At 58.4% G+C, this 7,134-nt stretch overlaps 2 protein-coding genes across 5 annotated transcripts in view; one reads left to right on the forward strand and one right to left on the reverse strand.

The window, feature by feature from the left end:
- The window catches only part of Vasn (vasorin), an 11,098-nt gene extending 3,970 nt beyond the window's left edge, over positions 1-7,128 (reverse strand). The window contains exon 1 of the mRNA XM_015490791.2: positions 7,075-7,128. The gene's annotated coding sequence lies outside the window, so the exon portion shown is untranslated. The remainder of the gene's footprint in view (positions 1-7,074) is intronic.
- Coro7 (coronin 7) overlaps positions 1-7,134 on the forward strand; it is a 55,939-nt gene that overhangs the window by 35,581 nt on the left and 13,224 nt on the right. The gene's annotated exons all lie outside the window — the stretch shown is intronic.

Raw genomic sequence — 7,134 nt, forward strand, 5'->3', positions numbered from 1 at the left:
GTAGGGGGTTCCTCCCTGGCCATGCTCCAAACGCACCTATCCTCTGCAGCCCTGAGATGTCCGAGGTAGATAGATGAAAAATGTGGGTACAAGAGTCTAGCTGCTGTCTGTGGCCTCACAGCTTGGACACCTCAGCATAGAGCTGCCTGCCAGGAGTGAGAAATCTTAACCATGACCTTATAGGAGGCCCACAGGGAGCTGAAGCAGCAATATGGCCAGGATGGCCACGTGTAGGGTCCCCTCCCACCTGACCCCAGCCTGGCCCCTCTGGGAGGGTTGATTCAGGAGGCAGCACCTCACCCCCCACATGTATGCACAGTTGGGGGGGGGCACTCATGGCCCACATCTGGAGGTTAGGCCCCACCCATCATCCTGAGTCAGCGAGGGTGGAGCAGATCTCAAGAGGGGGACAGGGCCTGTCTCTTATACACATCTCCAGGACTTTGTAAACGCAAGGCAAACACTGCCACTGAGCTACATCCCAGCCCAGTCCATACCCTCTAGATGAAGGATGCCGTGTCTTGATTCTTGCTCCTAACTGGAACAGCTGAGACAAGATGGTCCACAGCTTGCCCCCTTCCCCCATAATGTAGGCGCCCAGAGCAGCCTGGGGCCATATCCAGGAATGGACCTCATATCATGGGTGCCTCTAAGACTGCTGAGTCTCATCTGGAGTGCCAGCCTCTCCCCCAGAGGCAGTCCTGCCAGTGGTCAGCACCTGCCTGATGCTCACTCACACAAGAGCCTTTTGTGCTGGAGCTGGGCCTCTCCTTCGCTCATGTGGCCAAAGCAGGTAACAAGACCCCCCCACCCAGCCTGCCTGCCCCAGGCTGTGGGGAGGAGCCCATCCACGAGCTCCCCGTCATCCAGGCACATGGCCCCTGGACTGTAAGAAGGAAAAGGAGTCATCCCAGGCTAGATGAGTCAGGTCCTTAGGGTCTTAGGCCAGCTCTAGGTGAAGAGGGAGCCCTTATCACCCGAGTTGGTCCTGTAGGCACTGCTCATCTGCAATGTCCCTTTGCTAGGGAAGTCATCTCCCCAAGGAGCTTCCAGCTGGGAGCCCCTCACTAGTTAGCAGTGATGAAGGCCCTTCAGAGCCCAGCTGTGAAAGCCTTCCCCAACCCCCTTGAATGCCCCCATGGTGTGACCTAAGGCCCTGTGTGCCGCACCCCCCAGCCCTGTCCCCCTCTTGAGATCTGCTCCACCCTCGCTGACTCAGGATGATGGGTGGGGCCTAACCTCCAGATGTGGGCCATGAGTGCCCCCCCCCAACTGTGCATACATGTGGGGGGTGAGGTGCTGCCTCCTGAATCAACCCTCCCAGAGGGGCCAGGCTGGGGTCAGGTGGGAGGGGACCCTACACGTGGCCATCCTGGCCATATTGCTGCTTCAGCTCCCTGTGGGCCTCCTATAAGGTCATGGTTAAGATTTCTCACTCCTGGCAGGCAGCTCTATGCTGAGGTGTCCAAGCTGTGAGGCCACAGACAGCAGCTAGACTCTTGTACCCACATTTTTCATCTATCTACCTCGGACATCTCAGGGCTGCAGAGGATAGGTGCGTTTGGAGCATGGCCAGGGAGGAACCCCCTACTCTGCAGGGAGGAGGGGTAACAGCTGTGGGCTCTGGGCTTCCTAATCTGTTGGGCTTTTAATCAGCAGTCATTGGATCTGGCTACAAGATGGCCACCTGGCTTGACAGGTGACAAGAAGGTGCATTTCAATTGGTGGAGAGATAGTAAGCTCTGAACAGGAGGGACCAAGGAGACCCAGCAAGCAGTAGTTAACTGCTTCCTGTTCCCCAAACATGCAGGGCTGAGCTCCTTTGCCAGAGTCCCTGCTCTACCAGGCAAGGGGAAACAGGAGTTTGCACTGGGGCCTTGGAAAACTCCAGATTTTCCAAGCTGTGGTCTTATGGCCAGGGGGTTCCACCATGGGGTTCCTGGCACCAAGAGCAGATGGGGAAGGAACCTGGAGAGGGCAAAGGCTGACCCTGGAGGGGACAGGTGCAGAGCAGCATGAGACAGAGTTCAGGCCCAAATTCTGGTGAAGTAGATCCCCAAGTCCTTTCATGACTGTGGGGTTCAGTCACTCACTTGCAGAGCCAGCATAAGCATCTCTGTCTCCTTTACCCTCTGGAGCATTGCTCTGTTTGTTTTGTTGTACTGGGGATTAATCTAGGGGTGCTTTACCAGTCGTTTTTATTTTTTGAGACTGGGTCTCTCAATGTGCTCAAACTTGCAGTCATCCTGCTTCAGATTAAATGCTGAGATTACAGGTTTGAGTTGCTGGGATTACCGTCTTGTGCCACTTTGCCCAAAGCTGTTGTTTGTTTGTAAACAGGGATTCAGATGCATGCCTGATGTTTGTCCACTTGGGTGGGGATGGAGGTATCTCCTGGGGTCTCTGCCGCCCTGTGCTATCCAGTGATTACAGCCCTGGCCTGCGCTTTGAAATCTGATCTGCCAAGCTGAGGCAGGGTAGGGAAACCTTTCCCTCTGCTAAGGGTGGGGGAGGGTTCTGGAACAACCCTGAGCTCGAGGGTGCTGTGAGGAAGGGAGGGCTACAGTGAGGGCCCCCGGCATCATGACACCATGACCGGGTGTCAAGGTTCCACCACTTTTCTTTGTCCTCAGCACTTATCAGGTAGTCAGTGAACATTAGTTGTCAAGGGTGTTACCTGTACGCATGGACTCCTGCCCACCTGCCCACCCCACTAGGGGGCAAGTTTCCTGCAGGAGCCCACTGTGTATCTTTATGCCAACAGGAGGTCCCTGGACCCAGGTTCAAGGCCTCCACAGCAAGGCTGCCTCCACTGTCAGGATGGTGGGAAGTGTGGTGGAGTGTCCTTAGTTTTAGAAATGGGAATGGGGGTGAGCTGTCCCTTGGCCAGCCCTCTGCTGCATATGACCTCTGGGAGGGGCTCTATGAGTAAGAAAGACTAAAGGCACTCATCATCTCAGCACCCTGAGGGACCCAGAATGCTCCTCACAATGAGTGTGCGACACACTTGTGGGCAACCACTTACATGCAGGGACGGGCACATGGGTGGGGTAGAGTCTAGGCATTTGGGTGACCACATCAGCCCTGAAGCTGGTACACCACACTGCTCCTGGGGAAGGCCATGTACCCAACTGGGCAGAGGACATTTGGACAGACTGACAGATGACAGAGCTCACACTCCCCCTCCTCTTGTGCTAGATGCTTCAGAGAAGGTGTGGGGGATGGGTGCTTCTAATCTGACCCCGTGGCTCTGGGCTCTTGGCTCCTGGTGCTGGCCCGCCTGGGCCTGGGCTCCGCATTCGCACTGCAGGCCAGGCCTGGCAGCAGCCCAGCCCCAGGAGTCTGCCACCCCCGCCCCTCCTCCCCAGGCAGGCGGGACTATTCTGGCGGCCGCCAAAACGGCTGGCTCCGGTTTCGCTGACGTGTCTGTGTCCAAGAAGGCTTACAGCCCCAGGCCTAAATTGGGTCCACCCCATCTCCCCTTCTCTGGGACACAGCAGCTCTTGGCCCACAAAGCAGGGCAGAGAGGTCAGAGGTCTCTGATGTGGGTCCTCACACAAAGGGCAGAGGGGCTTGGTTTCCTCAGAGGCTGCTCCTCAGAATGCGACCCCTCTGCAGGGGCTGGGGGCTGTGGCCCCTGCTGGTGGTTAAGCCAGGGACTCCCAAGCTGGCTCTGTTTATTCTGTCTGCTCTGTGACCTCACTCCAGCTCCCCGACCTCTCTGTGCTTCCATCTCCACCTGTAACCCTTGGGGCTTTTCCACCCCAACTTTTAGGAAGCTTTTAAAAAATTCTGATACCCTGGGCCCATCCAATAAAAAAACCATTAAGTAAGAACTTCTGGAGGTGAGGCCCCGGCAGAGCTGTATTTTAGAAATACAGCTGAGGTGAATCCTCTGCACAGCCATAGGTTTGCAAAGGGGACAGCCAGGGACATCAGCGTGTCCGCCTATCCAGGGAGGAGGTTCTGGATTCCCTCACAGGTGTGGACTGGCTGGCAGCTGGGCCCTCCCCCTCCTCTGTACCCAGGAAGGATGGCCTAGCCCCAGGTGGGTGCCTTTAGTGGCAGCATGGGTGACCTGGCAGCTGCCAGACCTGTCAGCCCAGGGCAGGGAGACCAGTGACTAAGACTAGTCCCTGGCTCAAGTGAGCCCTCAGGGTGGCAGGACGTGCCATTTTAGTCAGGAGAGGTGCCACCTGTTAGGCAAGGACACCTGTGGCCCCTGGAGCTATGTGGTGGCTGTGGCCCAACTAGAAATGGGCCAGCCCAGATGCCACTGTTGGCACGTGGCAGATATGATGCTGCTTGGCCCAGACGCTGGGCCTCCTCACCACCCTGTCCCCACCCAGGGCCATGCACCCATGGAGTAAGGCTCTAACCCAGCAATTAACCCTGAACTTGCTAGAAGAACACTTTAGTCACCAATGGAGGTTGCCAGCCTAAGGTGCCTGGAATCAAAAGGGGTCTTGCCTTTCTCATTCTTGCTGTGTCCTGGGGTTCTTGGCCACATTGGCACAAGCAGCCCTTCCTGGGATCTGGGGACTGCCAATGGGCAGGTGGGCCACAGTCACCAAGCCATAACCCTGCTCCACATGGCTGTCACTGTTGCTCAGTGACTGGGGGCCCAGGGCTAGCAGGGGCCTTGGCCCCTTCTCAGTGCAAGCCAGCTCCCTCTTCCTCCTTAATGAAATCTCTCAGGCAGCCTCCAGGAATGTCTGAGCCTTATTGCATTCCCCAGGAGGAGCCCCGTGGGGCGGGGGGGCTGTCCCCAGTCTTGGAGAAGAATTGGCCCCTTGCCCTACCCCACCCCCCCAAAACCGAGGTGGCCTGAGGGATCCTCCCCCAGCCTCCTCACACCCAGGGAGGCTGGAATGAGGAAAAGCGGGGGAGGCCTGTGGGCCTGGACAGCCGCTGAGGGCTTGGGGAAAGCAACCCGGCTGCCTCTGGAATGTGGAAACCGATAAAAGGGAAGAGGCTAAGCCCCAGCTCACCCTCCCCAGTACACACGACTCCCTGAAGCACCTCTGCCCGCTCTGAACACAGCACTGCTGCAGTCACGCGCACAGGCACACACCCACGCCAGATACACACCCACTGGGCCGCGCTCCTACACACACACACACACACACACACACACACACACACCCTCCCCCTTCTCCAAGAACTCACGCAAATTCCACAGCAGTGAGGGGAGCTGGTTTTGGCAACACAGAGCCTGGGGCTCCCCAGCTCAGGGAGGGGCTCTGAGGGGGATCTGGGGGTAGGCACTAAGCCCCTTCCCATGGGCTTGTCCGTGGTCAGGAGTGCCTCTGTGGTCTCCCAGGCCCAGTGCGACCCACTTTCCTGTCCAGGACTGTGCAGCCCAGGGGTGGGGTTAACTTAACCCCACAGGGACTTAACTTGCTTTACCTGGGTCTTGTCCCAGGTTCCCCCAGGGATGTAGGGGGGTTAGTAACAGAAGCTGTTGGAATTGTGGGTCCATCTGGGCATTGCCCTGGCCCCAGGGCTGCCTGCCAGAGGGGCCTTCAGAGGAAAGCACAAGTCTGAGGCATGTCTGGGGGGCTCCTTGTGCTGAATTCCTCTTCTCCCATTTCCAGAGTCTGGAGCAAGTGATGTTATCTGGACAAATGTCCCGGGACACCAGCCCCCAAGTCATCCCCATCTGACCCACAGGTCTCAGATGGCTGTCCCAATGTGGCTGTCCCTCACCTCCTTGAGGTTGAGGGTGATAGGGGACAGGCAGTGCCCAGGCCTCCAGGCTGGCATGTGTGCTACTGGGTCCTTCCTCCCTGGACTGGGAGAGGCTAGATAATGGTCTGGAGGAGATCCAGCTGGGCTGCTCATTACCAGAGCCCTCTTCCTGCCTCTGACACTGTGTTTACAGAAGCTCCAGGGGCCGATTCCCTTGGGAGAAGACAGTAAACTCAGGGGACTGCTTTCCCATCCCCCCACCAGCCTATCCCAGCTCTGCTGGGCTTTACCAATAGCTGTGCCCCTACTGGACTTCACTTGCCCACTGGGCCAACTCTAACAGTTGCCGGAGAGTGCCAGCCTAGCTACCCTCTGTGCACCCAACAGCCTAGCAGGAATGGACCTTGGAGATTGGTCCATTCCCCAGCCCTAGGGGCTCCTGGCCTGGGAAGGGGCTCTAGATTCTGGTGCCTCTCTGGAGCTTCACCTGCCCTTGGTGTAGAAAGCAAGCAGGGGGACACCTGGACTCTGAGGGCCTCTTTCAGGGTGCAGACCCCACCCCTGCACCCAAGCAGGAGATGCTGTCAGCAACCCGGTGTAATAGTTAACAAGGGGTGGTGAGGCAGTGGCTGGCACCAGTCAGCTGGACTGCCAGTGACCACAGGGGACCTCGGCAGTCCTCAAGCCTCAGTGCTGCCAGCCCTGGGGACACAAAAGACTAAGCTGGCTCTAGGCCACTGGGTTCACAGCACAAGCAAAGCCCCTTTCCTGGCAGAGGCAGATGGGGCACCCTGATACCTGGAGCACAAAGGCCCTGGCCAGCCGAAGTCCATCCCCCACCTGGGGGGGATGGGTCAGTAGTTATCTTCAGCCGCCCCCATCCTTCTTGAGGGCTGCATGTCTGTGGCCCCCAGTTCTGGTGTAAGTGACACGGCCCTGAGGACCCCAGTCAGCCTGCATGCACTAAGGCACCGAACCGTCAGACCCCAGGAATGAAATGTAACTAAAGAATAAGGCTGGGCCATCCCCTGAAAGGGGTTTGATTCATAAAACTGGTCATGCCGGAGGGCCCAGCCGTGGGAGGAGGAAGCGAGGGAGGGGGTGTTTATTTTGTCTGCTAGCAGCCTCGCCGGCCGGTGAACCATACACACTCATGCACCCTGGCCAGCCATGGGGCTCCTGGAGCCCTGGGACGGCCGGGGGAGGGGTACAGGGAACCCACCCGCCGCGCGCGCCTGGGACCGCCCAGGTGACCATACGGGGCTGGAAGCCACCGTCCTGCGAAAAAAGTGCGTGTGTGTGCGGCCGTGGTCTGCGCGCGTGCACGGCGAATGTGCGCAGCCAGCCCGGCGCCCCGCGACCCCCAGCTCCGCAGACACTCACCGGAGGCGGCGGCACCCAAGGGAGCCGGCCGGGCCGGGCCGCGGCCTCAATCCTTCGCGG

Source organism: Marmota marmota, unplaced genomic scaffold (assembly GCF_001458135.2).
Source record: "Marmota marmota marmota unplaced genomic scaffold, marMar, whole genome shotgun sequence".
In the NCBI taxonomy this organism is placed as follows: domain Eukaryota; kingdom Metazoa; phylum Chordata; class Mammalia; order Rodentia; family Sciuridae; genus Marmota; species Marmota marmota.